The 23,385-nt window shown below is 22.6% G+C and overlaps 1 protein-coding gene across 1 annotated transcript in view; it reads left to right on the plus strand.

Moving 5' to 3' along the window:
• The first annotated feature begins 5,693 nt into the window (after positions 1-5,693).
• The window catches only part of LOC129615712 (synaptic vesicle glycoprotein 2A-like), a 58,488-nt gene continuing 40,796 nt past the window's right edge, over positions 5,694-23,385 (plus strand). Inside the window, exons 1-2 of the mRNA XM_055531073.1 lie at positions 5,694-5,782; positions 6,386-6,496. The gene's annotated coding sequence lies outside the window, so the exon portion shown is untranslated. The remainder of the gene's footprint in view (positions 5,783-6,385; positions 6,497-23,385) is intronic.

The raw sequence follows: 23,385 nt of genomic DNA on the forward strand, positions 1-23,385 counted from the left end.
TGTTTGAATTTTCCGATAAAAAAATTCTAAGCAAATATCACTTTTTTCAAATAGATTTTTAATACCATAAAATTCATGTAATTCTGTTATAAAACTCCATGCATCATCTGGTACACCATAACCATATGATGTATTCAATGATGTTCGATATTTTCCATAAATTGAAGTTGATACATTTATTATTATATTTTTATATATTGATTTTGGATCAAGTACTTTGATATTTTTTAAATGTGTTGTATTCGGTGTCATCATTTTTAAATTGAATTCTTTAACTTCAGCTAAATTTTTTGGTGATGGTAAATATATTGGATTAACAAGATATGTTGTTAAAAATGCCAAATATAAATTTGTTATCATAAAACCAAATAATATTATAATTAAATTATAAATTCTCATTTTCCATATATGTTCTTTATATGAATCTTCAAATTGTTGATATATTAATTTTCTTATTATATATATGAATGGTTTATGCCAATCTATATAATTAAATAGTTTCCATATTGATATATTTTCAATAATACCAATATAAAATATTGTTATTAATAATAAAATCCATGTGATTTCATCAAATGGTAAAATAAAATATATATTTTTCTTTTTTGTATTTGCTTTAACTGGAAATGCAAAACAATTACTGAACATTCCAAACGGATATACGTGTCTAGACAGACATGCTAAACCAAATAATACTAAATCAAAAGAGTGTCCAGAATGACATATTAAATTACTAATTTTCGTTACATCTAAATCATCAAAATTTTCATAGTGTATCGGTTGATAAATTGTACCATTTACATATTTAGCAAAAGCTTGAGTAGCATGATAAAATGGTCCACCATATTTAAATACACCATTTCTACAATTTTAGCAAAAAAGAAAAATTTTAATTAATAAGAATTAAAATAATTTCATATATGACAAAAAGAAATCGACTAACCTGTCAATGTAAGTAATAGTTCTTGGAGCTGTTGGTACCAAAAAAGTTCTAATTTTATAACCATAAAGATTACTAGATCGATCTGGATATAATATTTGATTAAAATTACTATCGAAATTTAATATTTCCATTTTAGGTTCTGGAAATGGTTTTGTCCTATAAATTTTGAATGTTTTGTTAAAATTATTTTCTTCATTTTTAAATATTGTTAAATAATTTAATATTCCATTTTTAAAACATATTTCTAAAATATTCTTATAAAATAAATTATTTAATTCTATTTTGGAATAGTATTCCGTTAAATATATTATAAATAGAACCTTGACGTGACGATCTTTTATTATAAGGTTTGCAATACGATTTAATGAATTTTTTAAATGTTTGCTTTCTATTAAACAAATTAATAAAAATTTTGAATTAAAATTATTAAAAATATTAGTTTTAAAATTACCATTATAAATTGGTAATATTGATAAGGATGTATTATTAAAAATTTTATAATATAATTGATTAAGTTCACTATAAATTTGATAATTTTTTTCAATAAATAAAACTGCTGAATTAAGTTCTTTATCTTGTTCAATAATTTTTTTTATTAAATTTATTTGTGTAAATCCTATTACAATATTGAAAATAAAAATAAAAATTTTTAAATATTTCAAAATTCTCATAGTATAGTTAATTATGCAAGCGTATATTCTTAAATATTTTATGGAAGTATTAAAAGAATTTTAAAATTTGTTAGACTTTTGATTTATAACACTTTTGAGTAAATGACAAAATCGAAATAGAATGTATGGTATATTGAATTTTCAATTAATATATCGGCGAAATTATATTATTAAATTATTAATTAATTAATAATATTCAAAATATATGGAAAAAATATAAAAAATGTTGTCAAAATTATTCGGTTACTCTAAAATTTATGTCGGTTTTTTTTTACATTGAAAATCGCAAATTTTAAATTTGGGTTCAATACTGAAAGCGAGTCTATTTTACGCTTCTGGGTATAGCATAATAATATTTGTCATAGCTGGCCTCGTATTGGTTTGCAAATCTATTACACAAAAGGTATGTGTGTGAACAAAATGAGATAGTTGCAATTCGAATTTCGCTGATAATTAGTTAAAATAGTTACAGACAAAAACAAAAATTGACTTGGCAAATTGATTCGCTATTATGTTCTGCTACAAACGCGTGTAACATACGACATAAATTAGTTTTATATGTGTCAGCTTCTCCGATACTCGAGTCTCCGTTCTGGCAATTTTCATTGAGTTTCTCCATGCAAACGCTTCAAAAATTTTATCATTATTTTAATTTTATTATGATTTTTTTTAAATTATAAATCAATGTGAAAGTGATGGCGGTAAGCTTTAAAAAATAATTAAGATTGAAAATCTTATAAGAATTTGGTTATAAATTTTAGTGAAATCTACCCTATCGTTAAATGAATGCTTTATTTCATTTCAGTTTTTTTTATTTCCGACTGCTTAATACAAACATATCAATAAAATTCATGACAAAAAATTTGCGATTACCTTGTAAATTTAATTAGGTTAATAATGTGAAACACGTGGTTCGTACTAAATTATTACGTAAAAGGAATGGATAAGAATTTGCTTTGATTAATTGAATAAAATTTTATGATTTATTGAATTTTATTTTGATCAAATCAGGAAGAAGAATTTTATCTTTATTTTATTATTATATTAATATACAAAATTTATTATTCTAATTATAAGGAACTATAAGTAAAAAACTTCTTATTAACTTGCATAAAAAATATAAAAGACAAAACCAATAGTTTGTAAGAAGCATATTTTTAAGAAAAGAAAATTAAATTGTAACTGTACTTTAAGAGATTTTGCATAGTTTTAGGATGAAAAAAATTTATACATTTTTAGTATTTGATCGAAACTGTTAATAAAGTACTTGAATCCGAATTTGTAATCTACTTATGGGTGATTCACAATGAGCCGAGAATGCTCATTGTATGTATCTAATATTTCAGATGACATTACCTTTGAAATTGAAATAAAAATTTTACAATGTTAACAATTTATTTAGACAGTGAATTTACAAATTTTCAAATATGAGAACCATATATGATCCATTGCCATTTAAAAGGTTTTTAAATTAAAAATGTTAACAGCTTTCATTCTTTTACTTTTTTCCGAGTGGGTAAAATTCTAGTAGTAACAAAAATGCTTTCACTTAAGAAGGATTCTCAATAATTCCGGTAACTTCTAAACAAATCCAAGTTATGGTCATTAAAATTCGCGTCATTCTTTAACTCAAACTCTTTCTAAAACGCTTTGCGATCATTTACTTCAAATTTTTGTAAGTATTCCCACAGTTAAATATTAAACTTGAACTTGTAGATTTTGTTTCCTATTTTTTTGTATAAACATTTAAATTTCCCAAGGTACATATAATATTATTTAATTTTCAGTAATGAAATATTTTTCAATTAGACATATTTCGTATGTTTATGAATATTGAACACACCCATTCATTTTTAGGAAATAATCATGCATGCAAAAAACTATGTGCAGAACACATGTATATAAAATCATAAAACCATGAACTCTGAACTACATTACCATATATACAAAATGACATTTACAAAGAGAGTAAATAAAATTACGTACATAATTTGTGATTTGCACAGGGTGTTCGTTAAAAGTGTTGTTCGTTAAAAGTGTCGCTGACGCCTGACCTAAAAAACAGAATTAAGGAAATCGTACTTCAATCGTATAGCCATTTTCGATGTTTAAAGTTTTAAATAATGAAAAACGATTTTCTATTGACATAATAAGGTCTGAGAAAGTTTGGTATTCTTCGAGTATACTTAACATAATTCCTCACATGCAAAACATAGAAAATATGAAAAGTATGGAAAGAGAAACGATTTTGTTAATTAACTTCATTTCTGACAATACGCAAGTTTTTTTGTTCGATGATTTGCAAATCTCAGTTTGCAAATTTTAAACATATTTTTTAAGTCAAACTCTGTTGTGTTACTAATGCATGTACACTTGCTTTTAATAAGTACTTACATATGTATGCAGTGTACAATAATCCTATACAATCTGTCTAGGTATAACGATATAGTGAATATAACTAAAACAATTTCTTATTTTTATTATGATAACGAGTTTTTGATTAATGATTTTTAAATTAAACTTTCATTAATAAAAATACTAAAGTATTATAACCGTATCACTTAGGTAAACCTATTTTTGTTGGCTGATCTATTGTTTACAAAAGAAATGAAAATAATGTATTTGCACAATATATACTCAAGTATAATATACGTACATACATAATCATTTATACGCAATCAACTGTTAGAGACACAAGCTTCAAAAGAATGCGCATATACATATATTTTGTCAACATAGTATATATATAAGTACATAATATATAACATACATTTGTTGTGCTTTTACTTTTATAATTATAATTTATGTTATAAATTAAAATGCCGGTGCGTCACGGTTGCGGACAGCAATAGAAAAAATTCAAAACGAAGAATATAATAAACAAAAGATTTTTTAACAAATCAACCACATGATTCATAGAATATACATAATTACATAGTTTTATAGATAACACACTAACTGTGTAAGTATAAAAGCTTTTTCTTTTTTGTTATTGTTTTGGAACGCAGCGCTGAACAAAGCTAAAACCTTTGCTTTTGTTCATCTTACATTGCTGTAAGCAAAACTTTTTTGTTTTTATCTATTCTATACAATACAGAAAATATAATAAAGAAAACATGAATATTGGGTAAGGTCATCGAATTAATAATGTTTATTATTGTGTTAAATATAATGTAGATAAGTGTTAAATATCATAACATTGTTTATTCTAACATATATAAATATCTTTACATAGTTTACAAAATAGCATATTTCCTATTAACAACTAAAATTTTAAATAATGAAAAACAATTTTCTATTGAAATAATAATTTATTCTATTTTTATATTGCATTGCATATGTTTAGGAGCAAATTTAAAGCAATATTTTTAAAGAAAATTCTCCTAATACAAAAATTAAAAAATTAGATTGCAAATTAATTTAGTTAAGGTATAAATTAATAACAGTATATTATTGAATAATTTATTATTCAATAAATGCTTTTAGTTTTGAAGAAATAGGATATGTGTAATAACTCAGAAAGAATAGATGATATAAAGAAGCTAGGCCGTTTAAAGAAAGCGGTCAATTTGAGAAATCGATTCGGCATTCTGACGTTTGTTTATAGTTGCTTCAGCTGAGAGAAATAAGAAAGAGAGAATTTACTAATTATCTTTGGTTTGAAAATAATAAATTTGAAAAAAATATTGTTATCAAAGAGATACTTATACTGTGTAAGAGGTAATCCGCTATGCACGTTTTGCAATAAAATTGCTATCACCTGTACATATAATATTCAATTTCATAGCCAGTTTTTTTTGTTTACAAAAAAAATCTTAAAACTTTTCAACCAACCTTTTTATTACAAAATCAAAGAAGCTTTTAACAAAATTTTGTTATTGTTTTTTACAAAATTTTACAACAAGCTTATAATATATGCAGCTATAGCTTTAATATTAACAATTCTTTTGTTTTACAGAATTCAAAAAAAAAAAAATTTTAAAAAAGCTTTAAATATATTTCAAAAATTTTTTTGTACACAATAAAAAGCTTTTATATTTTCTTTATTCGTTAAGGTGCTGTAAACGGATTCGGTTGTACAGCGTGGATTTTTGGTGTTTGGGTTTTTTTTTTGTTTTAACCGAAATATATTATATGTGTATATAAAAATATATATGTATATATAAATGTATGTATGAAAAAAACAAAACTTGAATTTCTTAAATAAAACAATATTGAAAAATCAATACAAAGAGAAAAATATTTTTTTTTTGTTATAATAAAAAAAAATTAAAAAAAAAAATATTAAATGAATTTAATTAATTTTATTAAAAAAAAAAAATTTTAAATAAATATATTTAAAGAATATTGTATGTATATATGTATAACGTAAATATAAAAGTTTTATATAATAAATAATTTGTGTGTAAATATTTTGTACATAAAAGAAAACAATAAAAAAAATTATTAAGGATATAGAGTTAAGTGTTATACTTCATACATATGTATGAATAAAAAAAAAACAAAAAAAAATTTTAAAAATTGTTTTTTAATTATTACTTAACATGTCCTTAATTTAGGGATCAAATTGTGCCCTTTTATTATTTTAGAGAACATTTATAATAACAATATTGATTGAGAGTTTTAAGTGAGAAAAATATTTAAAATTATTATATATGATATATACAATATAAATGTATAAAATTAATATTATATTTATGAATTTAATTGAGATTAGTATATTATTAAAAATTTTTTAAATAATTTATAATTTTTCTAAAAATTTTTTTAGAAGGTTCTCACTTTAAATTTCGAATATGAAAAGTGAAATTTTAAAAAACCAATTTGAACATTTTGTTCATACGAGTATAACAATATTATAACTAATATACGAGTATAATAAGTAAGTAGTGATTAAAAAATATTTAATTCAAATTCCTATAGCTCTTGTATTTTTCATACTTAAATTTATTTTTCTTTTACTAACATCTATGTTTGTACTTATTCAAAATTAAGATATTTTATATGAATAATTGTACTCTTAATATAAAAATAAAAAGACTATGTATAATATTGTATAATTTTGCAATATAAAATCTTGACTTTCATCAATAAATTATTCATTTAAATTATATTTACATTCATATATGCGTTAATATATATGGATATGTATATTTTCATATTATCTATATTATTATTTTAGTAAAATCTTGCACATTTTGTTTTATATATACATAAATTTATTTACATTATTTATTTAAATACATATACCATACGTATATTATGTACGTTTGTATATATACATTTGTACCTTTGCTTGCTTATAAATTTTGTAATATTTTTATACTTCCGTTGTAATCAAAATAACTATATGTAAATAATATAAGTATTTTGTGAATGTAATTTTGCAATAGGGATTTTGTTATTTTTTATTTTTATTTTTACTATTATAATAAAATATGCATTATGTATATATTTGATATATATCATAGCATATATATAAATATACACATAAAATATAATATCAATATAAAAACAAGTACTTATGTAATTATTATTATTACAAAAATTTTTGCGCTACAAGATATTGCATTCTTTTATATACATACTTGTATAGGTACGTAGGTATTATAATATAGGTAATTTCTAATATACGAGTACTTTGAAATGCTTTTATATGAATAATATGCGGCGGGAAATTTCCAAATAAAATATTTTGTATTGTATATTATATGCATAACTAAATATGTGTGTATATGCATCAAATTTGTCTTTAAAACAGTTAAGAACATTTTAATTATATAGATTATAATATAAAATATGCAAAAAAAAATTTACATAAAAAAATAGTGTCAATTTAAAAGCAATCAGCTTTGAATGCACTTATATATACTTTAGATTCGCATTTTTGCATTATTTTACATATATAATTTAGATTATAAATAGGGTATATAAATTAGCTAAAAAAATTGTCACTTAAGTTAAGACTATTTTTATACGAATGCGTTGTTGGTTTTCAAAAACATTTTAGTTCGCAATAATTTTCTAAATGGGCATAAATTAATAAATTTTAGTGATTTAAGATTGTACTCTTATAGCAAAAAATACAACTTGAAAAATTGCAATTTAAAAAAATTAAGTTTTTGCGTGTTCTTATTAAAACAAATTGCTCAAAGGTTAAAAAATCATAAAACTTGTTCGTATACTAACATACATAAATAATAAAAATAAATAATAATGTTAGTTCGTATACTAACATAATAAATATAAGTGCTCTAAATATCTTATTGAAAATTGCAAAATGCTTAATTATAATTGCCTAAACAGGTTTATTTTACAATGCTTACATGCGTATGTGAGAGCGCATATATGAGAACAATGTGTAGCTTAACATTATACAACATCTGTTTTGATTTACATACATTCAAATAATGCGGGAAACCCAAAAAAAAAAAATTTTACAATATTTGAATTTAATTTCCGTCTTCAAATTGATAATCCAAGAAAACTTTTTACAATTCAGAAAATTCTAAAATGGTCAAACATAATTTTTTCTAAATTTAATATTATATAAGTTTCTGCTATTTATATAATAGATTTTTAATATTACTTACATATAAGTTTCTAGTATTCTAGTATTCCGATTAGATTGGAATTATACACGGAGCACTCAAATAAGAACTAAGAAAAAAATACTTTAGGTTGGTTGTATGTATATAAATCAGTTAATCATACATATGAAGAATATTTAGAATAGCTGCTGAAACACACTCATACCGTATTACACAATTAACTTGTATTGTGTAATTTAGTTATTTTTGTTATTAATAAATTTGTGTTTGATTTGAATTAATAATTTTGTTCTAGTTCCTACAAAAATAATTTTTTTTATGAAAAATACTGGTTTAATAAAAATAAAGTAATAAACGGTGCTATAAAATGACTGAAATTCAAGTATGTACCTATATAATAATTTTTTTAATTAAAAGTTAAGATCGATTAGATTAAGGTGATAAAAGATTTTTTTTTTAAATTATCATTAAAATTTTATAATTTATTGTTAATTATTAAACGATTTTCAATAAATTGCAATTAAAATATGATTTTTATCTTATCAAAAATATTTCCAATTAAAATATATATTTTTATTTTATGAAAAAAAATTGTTTTTTTTTTTTTTTTTTCCGAAAATTATTATGATTTTGGGTACCTATTATAAATATTATTACAAAAATTTTATTTCCACTTTATAATTTTGGCTTTTGTGTGTGAATGTATGTATATTGTATTGCATATATTTCTTTATTATTTGAATATGAAATTAATTCTAATTTAGAGAGTTTGTTTTATGCATATACGAGTATATATACATATACACGAATACTAAATACATTATAGGGAAATTGTATACACCACTATGAAATTTATGTTGTGGTTTTATAATAGGGTTTTACTCATTTATCAATAAAATTTTATTTTTAGAATAAAATATTCTCAAATAAATGTAATTAAATTTTGTCGGAATTTATTATTAATTTGAAAAATGTATTCGCTTATTCACATTTATATATAGTTTTAATAGAATTTTTATATTTGTACTTATGACTCTTATTTAAATTTACTAAATAAACAAAATATGCTTAATCAACTGGTTAATAACCGCAATTCTAATTTTTTTTTGTTATAATTTATCTTTGGTATTGTTATTGAACGTCAACTATAAATAAATTTCCCATTCAATTTTTAATTTACATTCACAGATTAAAGTTAAATATAAATTTCTCATATTTCATAAATTTTAATCGATATCCAGAACGAAAAGTAAATTAAACCATTTGAATTGCTTTAATAAAAATATACAAGTATTGTATTTGCAATTAATCGTATAGAGAAGGCAAAAAAATTCGTAAACATTTTGATCGACCTAGAATTAACCGGTCTTAAAATTTGAAACCATTAATTCAATCGTTCAATAGTGTTCAAATTCAATATAATTTTTTCTTATTATATAAATAAATTTATTTTGTGATCTATAAGTACGATACTTTGTTAATAATATAATATTTCAAAGTAGGGCTTGTGTTTCAAAAAATGAATAATGTAACAAAATGAATAACTTTGTGGAATTATTGGAAGATCTCTACGGTAGGCTAGTCGACTACCTAGTTTAAACTCTATGATGCAACAAAAATGGGACATGACTATCTATGATATCATGTACTAACCCTATGCTTCTTTTAGGATCGAAGAAGAGGAAAAAAAATGGAGTATCTAAAATATGTGTAAGGGTTTGAAGGGTTAATAATAGTCTTATGTACCACAAAGAATCATAACTTTGAGAAGTAACACTTAGTCTTAAAAATAAGTATTGTAAACATATCCATGTACTTTCTTGTCTGCTGTCGTAATGACAATCTTAACCGTATTTAATTTGAAAGTGAGCAAATTGGTGATTCATATATAGTTTACACAAAATATCAAAAGTAATGTTGTTCTCAAATTTATTTTGAAAATTAATATTACATTATAACAAGAGTATAAGACATTATTTTAGTACAAAATAATTACAATTGTGTAAATTTCTGTCTGAATATAATTTTTTGAATTAAATTGTAACATATTATATAATAAATAACAATAAACAAAACAAGCATATGTTATGCACATAAATCACAAATATATTTTAATGCAACTGTAATATGAAATTATAATATCATTCGTATAAACTATATATAATTTATTGCTAAAATTATGTAAATTTCAATTAAATAATCGAATTTATTTGACCATTAATGTATTCATTATAAATTTTATTCTTGATACGTACAAATATTGAATTTACAGTATATCTATATCTACTGTATTTGTATTCATTTAATCTTATAAATATAAGGAAAATAAACATAAAAAGAAATCCATTTTTGATTTAAAGGATTCTTACTTATTTTCAAAAGGATAAAAGTAATATCGATTAAAGTGAATAAATAATATAAAATTACATTATACTCGTATATTTGTATATACATATATTTATATATATTCTGTACGTGTTTACGTATACAAAATTATGTAGATGTATGTGAATATTTGTTATGTATGAACAGGTACAATTGCATGTATATGAACAGAAATATAACGTACTTATAAATAAAAGTGAAAAAAGCAGGATTTTGTCACATTTCTCAAGTGTACTAAATAATTTGAATAAATATATACGATTTATTTTTTACACATATTTACATATTTTATGTATTTTAGTATAAAATACAGTTAGGGACTACCTTAAAATATATCATATATGTAGTTCCAAATTATATTATGATTGCCTTAAAATATCGCCGGTATTATGGAAGAGTCACGAAACTGCTATGTTTCGAGAAAAACGTATTTGAAAGTATACATAATAATGTCAATTTGCAAAGACGTGCAAAATTTAGAACGTTATTTTTCACACTTACGTTAGAGTTACGAGGGTTTTTCATAAATATATATAATACATAACTTAAAACTATTAAAAAAGTAGTTTCTTGACTCTTCCTTAATACCGACGATATTATAGTTTTAACCCAAAAAATTATGCGCTTTATTCTACAATAAAAAAATTTAATAATTTTTAGTTATAAGTATATACATTTATGTAATGTGTAAAACTGCCAAGTTGCATTATAAAGGCCAAAATATAAAATTCTATTTCTAAAATACAAATATTTTTATAAATTAAAAGAACTCCAATGAGACCAAAATATTAGGAAATCGAAAGAATCAAAGAACATATTGTGTGTAGTGTATACAAACGTAGTACGTTATAGCTACCATAATTTTGTTTTATTGCAAAAATGAAAGGTATACTTGCATGCAAATAGTCAATTATGTTAAAGAATTTATAAAGAAAATGGTCGACCTTTAAGTATTATACATAAAAAATTCATTTAATGTTAAGTATACGATATTTTAATAAGATTGCATTGATTGAAGACTTTCGATAGTATACAAAATTTCAAAATCAACGAAAAATTCCAATTTTCTCAAATTGAATTCAATTGTAATAATATTAAAAATCAAAATATTTAAGTAAATTCAAAATAAAAGGAATAAAAGAAATAATTCTCAAAAATAAAAATTTTTGAGTTAAGACAATTTTCTTATAAATTACAGTGTTATGCATTTAAAATATGTTTGTATGTATGCATACTCGAACATAATACTGTGAAAAGGATTCGATAAATGGATGAAGGCTTCTCTTTTGTTCCATTTATTTTTCCTATTCAACATGCTTTTTACGTTTTTTTTTCTTTTTTTTTTGTTATTATTGTATTTAAAATATATTTAAATAATGTAGGACTCAAAAAAAAACAAAACAATATAAAAACAACAATGAGTGCTTACCAAAATCAAGTGAAAAATCACATCAGGTTTGTTTGTATGATTTGCTTTTCTTATTTTTATTATGTTTTTTTATTTTTATATTATTATTGTTACAATGTTGCCTACCATTGTTGTTGTTAATTGGAGTATGTATACAAAAAAAAAAAAGAGAGAAAGGAACAATTTATTGTCTATAATTGGTGTATAATGTAATTAAATTGTTTGTGCCTTGTATGTATGTAAGTATGTTTTGTGGTTTTCATAAAAAAAAACTGTTTCTTTGTTTTCACTGTTAAATAAAAAACAGAAATAACAAAAAAAAAAAAAATAAATGAGAGAAAATAAAAGAGAGGAAAATGGAAAATTCATTTTGATTTTTCATTAGCGCAATTTCCTTTTCTCTTTGTATTTTTTAATATTTTTGCTTTTTTTTTGTTTTTATTTTTAATTGTATTTTTTTTGGTTATTAAAGGTTCTTTTTTTTATATCACGCACCAGGCACCTATACATTATTATTTTTAGCACGTTATTGTAACAAAAAAGTATTTACCACATTTTTTTTTTCATACAACCATTTTGTATGCTGTTTGAATTCGTATTGAAATTTTTATATACATTTATGCTCATTAAATCTTTAATTTCTACAAAATAAAATGTAAGTTCATTAATGTTTTATGAAAATCCCAATGATGAAAATATAAGACATAATACAGACATGAAAATACTCATTTAAATATCGAAAAGTAAAAATAAAGAAAATATAGCATATAATTTGAAGAAAGTATTCCTCAAATTACCTGCTCTAGGACCTTAACGGTCAGTAACTAAATGGTATCGGTAGAAGTCTTTCCTCTTGGGCACCTGCTAGATACGTTTTAGGATAATTTTGCAACAGGGTGTCGGACCCCTTTTAATTCCTGCGATTCCTGAAGAATTCCTGCAATGATAACTGGGTGGGATACTGGGCGGCCTTGAATAAGAAGGGTAAGCCAATTGACAATGCGGTTGAGTTTATAAATGCGGTTATGAGTGGTGCTTTGTCCTCTTAGTCTGTAAAGTATAATGAATCACCACGGTGTTGTAGTGAGATTGATAAGGAAACATTATCCTGGAAAATTCAATATTTAAAATGAGAATTCGCCAGCTTTGAAAGCTTCATATACAAATTAAGTTTATAGAGCTTTGAAGTTATGACCGCGTTAGCTTGAAGTTATGACTTATGAAGTTTAAGAACAAAATTTCCGAAATCTTTCAATTTTTGAACAAACACCGCTATTACAATCTTCAAATTAGGCTGAATTATCCAATTTCAATTGAATTTTTAGTGGTTTTGAATACAGCATTTCAAAAATTTTAGGAAGTATGCCCTTTACAACTACTTAACTTTATTTTATCAAAAAAAAAAAAAAAAACTGAAAAAGTTCACACGATATTTTAGCATATAACATTGAAAAAAAAAACTTTTTAGTTTGCTTAATTAATTTATACACACGTTTATGCTTTTAAGTTTTATTAAAAATTACGTATGTATTCATGTATTCAGAAACTTATATACATTTCCCTGTGTATTAACACGAGTACACATATTATGGTACACAGGTGACAAATTAAATGTATAAAAATTAAAAAAATTAAATGAATGTTACCGTAAGTGCTATTTTAAATGAAAACTTTTCTTAAAAATTAATTTCTTAGTATGAAGAGAATTTTGTAATATAAAATAAAAATTCTCGATATACATACATGTGAATAAGGAACTACATAAAAGCATATATCGAATTTTATTGGTTTTTAGACTCGCTTTCTGTACAGGAAGCAAAGAAAATAAATTCATACTGCACTGTACATAGATGTTATTCTGGCACGAATCCTATATCCAAAAAGAGTAATGCAAGTATATGAGCAAAACATCTTCAAAACTTGAGATTTATTAAGATTTTATAGAAGTTAATGAAACATTTAAATATTATTGTCATATGTCTTAAATTAATAGTCTTATATAAGAAGGATAATGGCAGAAATATCCTTAATTAATAAATAAATATTTGGTTGTTAAGGATATTATAAGTTTATAGTAAAATCTGGAAAACATGAATAACATATTATTTATATTTCAATGATTTACTGCTAATCTTATATAATATAATTCAAATTAAAATTTAAATTAGTTTCCTAATAGAAAAATATGTATTTATATGTATATATAATAATTAGTTTGATTTCTCATGAGAAATATACTTTAAAATTGGAACACGTTTCTATGAACACAAGCACTCTTTTACTAAACTTATTATATATATTTATACATATATTTTGGATATAAGAACAAATAAAAATTTATGCTTTTAAGTAAAAGTACTTCTATATAAATATTTAAATTTTCCAGGTAAGATTTATTGGGTAACTATATAATATAATGTAAACCCAAATAAATCCTTGATAATATTATCGGTCCTTTTATTTATTTTTCTGTTGTTTTTTATTTATCTTCTCTTAATTCTTTTTATTTAAAAATAAACTATCGGGCCAATATATAAAAAATAGAAAAGGTCATTTTTTAGGTTTTCTCCTATATTATGTACAAGGCAACCAAAAAAAAAAATGTTCTTTAGGGAAAGTTGAGGAAAAAGGTTAAAAATAAAAATTTTTTAAATAAAAATTTATTGTAAGTGAAAATAAAATATATATATATATATATATATATATACATATAAATATATAAATATAAAATGAATGGACGAAGGAAAATGAAGAAGGAATTGGGAGGGGTTGGATTAGGAAAAAAAATTGGCAAGATTATTCTTTTTATTAGGGCACACTTACGTACTTATGTATCGGAAAACTTTTATTCTTTTAAAATATTGAAATATCCCTAAAAAAAAAGGAAAAAAATCTTATTACTTATATAGTGTTTAAATTTAGCACGAGGCTTACAATTTCGTATATTTCATTATATTTAATTGAAATCAATTTTTGATTTAGTATTACAAATACTTTTGAAGTTCAATAAATTTTATATTTAGGATGATTTACGAAAAAATTCTTTAAATCGTAATTTTTTTTTTGACTTTTAGCAAATTAAATTCATTTTTTTAAATATTCCTTTTTCGATCAAATCAACTGATTCAATCATTATGATACTTGTGGAATATGTTACTTCTGAAAATAATTTGAAAAAACAAATAGGAATATGAAAGAGTGTTTTTATCTAAAATATTAGATCGAAATAACAGAAAACTAGTCTGAAATAGCCTCTCTATTCAAAACTTAACAAATTTCATACATAATTGTAAATGGATGTTCTTGATTTTAATACCGAATGCTAAGGTGTATGCTCTTAAGAAAAAAAAAAAATCGCCAATTTTTGTTCTAATACCTTATTTGGAGTGGGATCTGCGAGATTCTAGGTTCCAAAAAAATAAACTTTTCTTCGCTAAAAATTGATAATAATAGATAAATTTTTAATAAATTGATAATAATAACAACACAATGAAGTTTTTCTGTGGAAAATATAAAAACAGCAAATTGTATTTTCGTATTTTGCCGATTTTCTTTAGAAAAGACTTGTCTCTTAAGCTAAAGAAAAATATTTATTTGCAGATAGCTTAATGGTGATTATGATTCATAATTTACATTGTCGCCAAGTATACTTATTCGCTATTAAGAAACCGCAACATCTTAATTGTTTGAAGACTATTAATAAATCCAACCGAAGTCAAACTCCCTTCGCATATTCAGATCTCATTATTAAAAATTTCATTACTTATTGAATTTGGTTAACGAAAAAAATGTCTCAAGTAAAAATTTGTGCCGATTAAAAATTTTCTTTAAATTTTTTAATAATAATTTTGATTGGCCAACTGATATTATCCGTATTTGCTCATTTAATAACATTTTTATGTTTTATTTTAATCTTATTGGCTTTTCAATAATAAAATAAATACATAAGCTATTTCTAAAATTTTAAGTACACTTTTATAGTTAATCAATAATGATGAAATATACAATATGAATTTATTTTAATGCAATCGTGTTCTTTGTTCTGTATCTTTATGAAGTGTATTATGGAAAATTTAGACTCTTATTAAGAAAATTATTTGAATCATGAAACTAGCAAAACAGCCCTCTTAAAATTTAATTAATAAATTTAAAGAGAATTTTTCAAATAGGATTCTATTTATAATTAGACAAACACATATAATACTCAACTCATATTTCATAATATAATATTATTAATTTTCAAATTTCAAAGAAGTATAATTTAATTGTATATTATAATTGTATGTGTAACATTCGTATGATTTGTTAAATTCTATATATCAAATAATATAATTTATTGTAAATATTTTTGAAGTGTGCACAGAATTAAAATTAAAATCTTTAATCCATTTTTAATTGAAAATATTATTCAAATTTCTTTTTTGTTATATAGTACTTTTGATAATGAAATAATTTTCTCTGAAATATTTATTAAAGTATTAAGCTCTTTTAAATTATATAACATAGGTATGAAATTTCCAAAAATAAAAAAAAAGGAAATCTCGAAAGTAATCGATAGATTTTACAAAAAAAAAATGAGAACTCTTTGAACTTGTGTTATTCATGTAAGTATGATTGTTTACTAGTTATATAGATCGATGAATTTAATCGTATTATGGAATCATTTTCAAAAATTTTTTTCACTAAAATGGGATATTCTATTAAAGTAGGATGTTTTTTTGGGTAAAGAAAGTTATTTTTATATGCTATTCATTGATTAATGAATTTCAAAAAAAATTTTTAATTAGCAAATTAAACCGAATGTTTTTATAGAAATATCAAAGACAAATTTGTCTTATAATAAGAAATAATTCAAAATTTTGTCCTTGTAACTTTGTGGAAAAAATTGTTCGTATGAGCGTGGCGGAACTCATAAATCGAGTTTTCCCCCGGTACAAATTTTTTTTCTTAAAAAACTTTAAAAAATCACCGCCTGAGAAATTTTATACCAGTAGTTTTGGACCACATTATATTTGTCTAATATACGCTATTCTCGGAACCAAAGTTAGTAATAGACAATATAGGATAGGTCGTATAGATGGCCGATCTGTGTTTTGAGCTGTAATGGAAGAAAAAAGTATCTGTTAGCAATATTGTGCTATCATACCTTTTATAAATTTAACAATTCTCCAATTGAAATAAATATTTAAGAAAAATTACAGTTTGAAAAATAATTAATCCCGAATGATCAATTATTTTTTTGTCATTTAATTTCCTTATTTGGAAATAAAAGGAAGAAATAATTTGTTTTCAGTATATGTATATATGTATGTACTTTAAGTATGTACTCGTATCTATAGGGAAACGAAAAAGAGAAAAGAGCTTGAAATTTTTTAATTTTTAAGAAATTAGAAGGAACGTTGATTAATAAAAGTGAGTTTGAGGTAAATTGCTCTTTCTTAAAGTTTGTCAATAAAATTAATTGTGTCTGGTATTAATTGTGAGAAATTTTTTCACAATTTTTTATATTTTAAATTTCTCAGAAATTCAATGAATAAAATTAATTAATTAAATAAATATTATTAAACGAAACTTAACATGATTTTAGAAAAAATAATAAATAAGTTGCGAATATTCAAAGCAACGGCTAGTGTATGTGTCGAGTGTGTTATTTTGCTTCCTCTCTGCTTTCTGAAGAAATTAAAAATTAAAATATATTTTTAAAATTAAGACAGTCAAACTGTTAAAATAGTCAAACTGTCTCCAAAATCAATTTTGTTGTTAAAATTTAGTTTTCACTTCCAATTACAAAAAAAAGCAATATTGTATAGAAATTAGTTCTTAAAACCTTATTCCTGAAAGAGTTTTCTTTTCAGTAGAACGTTTTGTACTTAAATATTAAATTAAAACATATTTGCCTCTTAATCGCTTTTTGTGTACCGTTCACGACATCCATACATAAATATCTTTACCTAAATATTAAATTTTTAAAGAAAATCTTTTATCGTTTTATTCATATTTTTTTTTCTGTTTCTTAGTATAACATAATTATTATACATTACGCATATATTGTAGAAGTTTTGAACGATATTTGATTCAAAGAATTACAATCAAAGCCAAAGTATTAAATCAAAAAGTTTGAAAACAAAACCCTTATATATATAAAGAGGCAGAAAAGTTAAATCAAAAACTTTTTTATATTAAAAGAAAAGTCAAAACTGTTTTCTCTATGGAATAAACTTAATAATTTTATAATGGCTTATGTTGGTGCCATGAACTAAATTTCTAATGAAATAATTTTTGAAGAAGGTATACAAAGATAAAGAGACAGACGATAAAGAGAAAATATAAAATTATTTTTCCCTACTAAAATATTTTTTTTCTCAAATATAATTCATAATTATATAAATATCGAAACTTCGATTTTAGACCTTTGGGGTCTTGTTATGTAATTCGATTTTTGTGAAAAGATTTTCGTATTTGAAGGAATGGAAAGATAGTACCAAACAAATACTTGTTTTCGAGCCACAGCTAGTTGAGAAAAAAATGTGCTAGATTTATCCTGCATATAAATAAGCGCTTATACCTTCGATACTATACGACATAGAGTGACAATCAGGAGCTTATTAATTGATCCCCCTTCATTTTACTTACAATGCAGCAGGTTTGAGAAATAGTTTTTACGATAAAGCTTATCAAAGTCAGAATTTTTATTTTTATCTTTGAAATTTTTTTAAATCCTCAACTTATACAATTTTTTGCTTGGGATTTTTCAAAGAATCACCCCTGAAATTATTTGCCACCTTATGTGAAACACCATGTATATAAAGAATTATAGTTGCGACTTAAAAGACTATACAATTACGGAGAGAATGTTTCTTATAAATTGCCAGTATCACATAAAAAATTGAAACTAAATCTTAAATATTGTTTGCTTTGGAAGTTACTTCTTTTAATTTAAACTAATTGGGTAACGTTTGGAAGTTATTTCTTTTGTTTCAATATAATGCTATTGCCATAGTTTTTTTTTCATCGTTTGACATTTGTTATGTTCATATCTGCGTCTATGATATTGTGTTTAAGTCATATTATATTTGAAACAATAAAATTTTTTGAAAAACTGTTGTGACAATTTATTTTTGGAATAGTGATGCCTTACATGAAGTATTTTAAATTAATAAATTGTAAAGTTCAATAAAATTTTGAAATATTGGAATATTGAAAATATCTTTTCAATAAATTTCAATTTGAATTAAATAAGAATTTTATTGAAAATTGTCATTTTAAAAATAGAATATGAATAAATAGAGAATTTTCATTGCATAGTTCTTGGAATTGTTAAAATTGATTGTGAATTTATTGGAAATAGTAATGGTATTGTTTAAGCAAGCTTTATTGTTATTTCATTTTTATGCATATGTACGCGAGCATATCATGTCACTTCGTCAAATAATCCAATAAAAAAACTAATATTCTTGATGGCAATTCTTTGCGATATTCATCCAATAAATTGCAAGAGATTAACGAGAATTTCCATACGTATATGAATTTTTGTACTAAAATGTTGATATTGATTTTGTTTTCCACATGTCTTGTATCAAATAGAATTTTTTTTTTTTCAATTAAAAATCTTGTTATATGCTTAGATATCAAAGTGATCAATTAAGTTTTTTTTAAAATCAATGATTTTAAAAAATTTTTTCTCTTTAATTTCTGAACTATTGTTTTTAATCTTTTCGAATTTTTAATTGATTTTGAACAAAATGAAACTAAGTATAAAATGTTCAAATATAAGAGTTTTAATTGTTTTAGGAAAAAAAAAAATCTTTGGTGAAATGAAAATTCATTTTAATTTAAAATCTTAATTTGTCTAGGAACTTTTAAAATTATTTAAAATCCCTACTGCATATTCTAATTTAAAACAGTATTGAATTATTTATAAGATTTTAGACCGACTTTTTAGAAATGTTGAAGAAAAATATAGTTCTAACAGAGTTTCGTAAGAAATTGAATTACAAATATGTTATAAGTGGAAACATTGTTCATTTCACCTGAGGCTCATTATTATTATAGTTTAAAAAAAATCCTTGTCTTCTTAATGAATTAAAAATTTCTTAAAATATGACAATAAATTTCTCATTAATTTTAATTAAAATAAATTTTTTTCTTGTATACGGTCAAATGAATTCATTGAAATATAAACTCTATAAAAGAGAAACGAACATTGTCCTTATAGCAATTACAATAAAACTCAAGAACAATTTTATTAAAAATTAATTCAAATTTTAAAAATTAATACATTAATAATGCTTTATCATCCATAAGATTGTATTATACGAGTAACAGTTCCAAGTATTTTATTCGTGAATGTGCATATTATAAAAATATCCTTTTTTTTATTTTGATTTCACATTACATAATATGTAATGTGCAATATTCATATTTTATACACATACATATTTACATATATCTCATTTAATGAACTGAAATCCATTCAAATACATGCACACATAGATTCTCTTTGTTTTCTATATTGTAGAACTTCATTTATTTCGAGTATATGCATAATAATTAATTTTCTTTATGCTGTTGACACATAAAATTCACTGTTATATTGCATAAAAAAGCTTTTCTTAAATAGCATATGCATTATTAAACTTTATGCGGGTGATGAATAACTATATATATATAACTTATATGATATAAATGTACATGAACATATATGCATGTGCTTTAATGTAATGCATGTGAATTTGGAATATCGTAACAAAAATGTAACAAAAATTTTCCATTTCATGCATCACTAGGTAAATCATGAAGTAAGCAAAATGCGTTCTGAATTTTTTTTTCATTTGAAAATTTAGTAAATGATGACAATAAATTTTAACTTTTATATTGTAAAATGAAAAAGGGGTTTCTATAATTATTTTTATAGTTTAAATGAAAAATAAATTAATTGGAATTGACTTGCTAACGCATATAAATTATGTTTTTAATGGAATCCTTGGAAACTGTGTATGTGTGAATGCAAAAAATGATATTTCCAAACAATTGTAATTTTTGAATAAAATTTAACAATTATAAATTGAATCAAAATTTGATGTGGACAATAATTTTTTGTTGCTGCGAATTTGTTGTAAAATTTATAGTTTTCAAAACCCCGAAGTATATGCAATTTTTTTTTTAGAACTAAAATATTTGGTTGATGCAAGTTTTTCAATTATTTTAAGATGGAATTTCGTATAAAATGTGAAAAATGTACCTACCTATACAATAAATTTGAAAATTAATTTTCAATTTGGTCAAAGAGGAAAAAATAATTTCATTACGATTTTATTTTGATTATCGTAAAATGCAATTCAGTTTTATTATTTTTGAATAATTTTACTATACAGGGTTGACTTTAGACGAACAAAAAACACCGAGTCACGTTTTACTTTTTGGGTTCTTGTTCTTGAGTTACAGGGCCTCAAAGTTTGAAAATGGGGAAAATCGTTTAATTTTTATATTTTAATTTATAACTCAGGAAATATGACAGGTAAAGCCAACTTTAAAATGTCATTAGATGTTTTTTGTTCGTCTAAATTTATTCTATCAGCCTGCTTCGGGAATACCATCGAGTTCCGGTAACCTTGTATAGTGAAAACTAAATAAAATAACTTTCTTCCTTAAATTAAAAAAAAAAATGGAAAAATTACTCATTTAAAACGTGAGATTTTTTCTCTTTTATTAAGAAGGTGACAACAAAAAATTTTTTTATAAAATCAAAAAAAAAAAATAAGAAGGTTAAAAAATAAATTGAAAATATTATATTCATTTTTATTACTTTTTAGTTGGTGAAAAAATTACAATATCCTTGAATTTTCTGTTTTATTTTTTGGAAGCAATTTTTATTTCAAGAAATTTTTTATAAAAATTTCGATGGATAGAAGATATTCGTAACATTGCAAATATCTTTTTGGTTTCTTAAATTACTTTTGGTTTTTTTTTTCATTAAAATATGAAAAATATTTTATTTACCTTGAGTAAACATAAGGCTAATGTGCATTTTGTCCATTTATACTTAAGTATTTAATGGTACAAATAATATGAATGAAAAAGAAAGTGAAGATAGAATTAATAAAAATTGCAATTATTTTTTTTTACAAATAAAAGGACAAACAGTAGCAGTAGCAGTTTAAAATTCCATTTGCATGCTATAGATTAAGATAATGTGGGTATTATATGATATCCCCTTTGTTTTATATTAAATTTAATTAATTTTCCGAAAATATACATAAATAATATTAAAAAAAAAAAAAGTATAAAAATTAAATATTAAATTTAGTAAAATTTTTAATGTTTCTGTAATTTTAAGTTTTTGTCTACAGAAAAAAGTTTTAGGCTACAAATATTGGAGACCATTTGTCATATTTTCTATACTGAAATATTGGTACCAAAAATTAAATAAATTTGTTAAAAACAGCAACAATTTCCTTTGTTTCTTTTTGAAATTATTGAGGATACTTCATCGAAATTTGCTTTTCTATGCAAAATTTAATAGTGTTGCTATTAATAATACAAAAGTTTGTACTTAGCAGCACAAAGAGATGTCCTTAAAATAAAGTTATATATTGTATGATACATGAATATATATACATATACATGTACATGTATATCTGTATAAAATGGTCGTAAAACATAGAAAAAATAATAATTGAAAAAAGTTATTACAAAATTTTCATTCTTGTATAAATCGTGTTTTTTTTTTATCTACTCGTATTTTTGAAGGAATTTTAATAGTTTTACAAAAATTTTATGAGGAAAAGAAATTTTTGTATGAGGAAAACTATGTAGTAAATTTATTATAATAATTTTATTAAATATTCCTCTATATTATGTATACTAAATTTATATTATTATATGATATGGTCTATTGAATTTTTGTAATTAAAAGATTCTTCTTGAAGTGACGCAAAATGAAAATAATGTTAAATTTAATTTTTTTTTATAGATGCTGTAGATGATATAGATTTTGGCGTTTTAATTTATAAAATATTGCTATTGTCTATAATTTTTAATTAAAATTTTGTCAAATATTTTAAAAATTTATATATAAATGTATGTGCATTTAATTGAATTTTAATAAGAGAATAGATTTTAATAACGAAAAAGTGTACAGTATTGAACTCATTTTGCTTTAGAATCTGAACAGTGTAACGATGTACATACATATATATATATATATATTGAATTCATTTATTTTAAGTTTTGACTTCATTTAACGTACATTTTTAGCAACAATATCGGGATGAAAATTTTATTTAGTTCAAAATTATATAGATTTAAAAAAAAAACACACTTTAGGAAGTGTGTATAGAAATAATTTACTATACCCGAATTTGAAGTATTTTTTTAAGTATATAAGTTGCCCGAGAATCAATGGGATTCCTGAAGTAGGGTGATAGA

Source organism: Condylostylus longicornis, unplaced genomic scaffold (assembly GCF_029603195.1).
Source record: "Condylostylus longicornis isolate FDR11 unplaced genomic scaffold, ASM2960319v2 ptg000145l, whole genome shotgun sequence".
Taxonomy (NCBI): Eukaryota; Metazoa; Arthropoda; class Insecta; order Diptera; family Dolichopodidae; genus Condylostylus; species Condylostylus longicornis.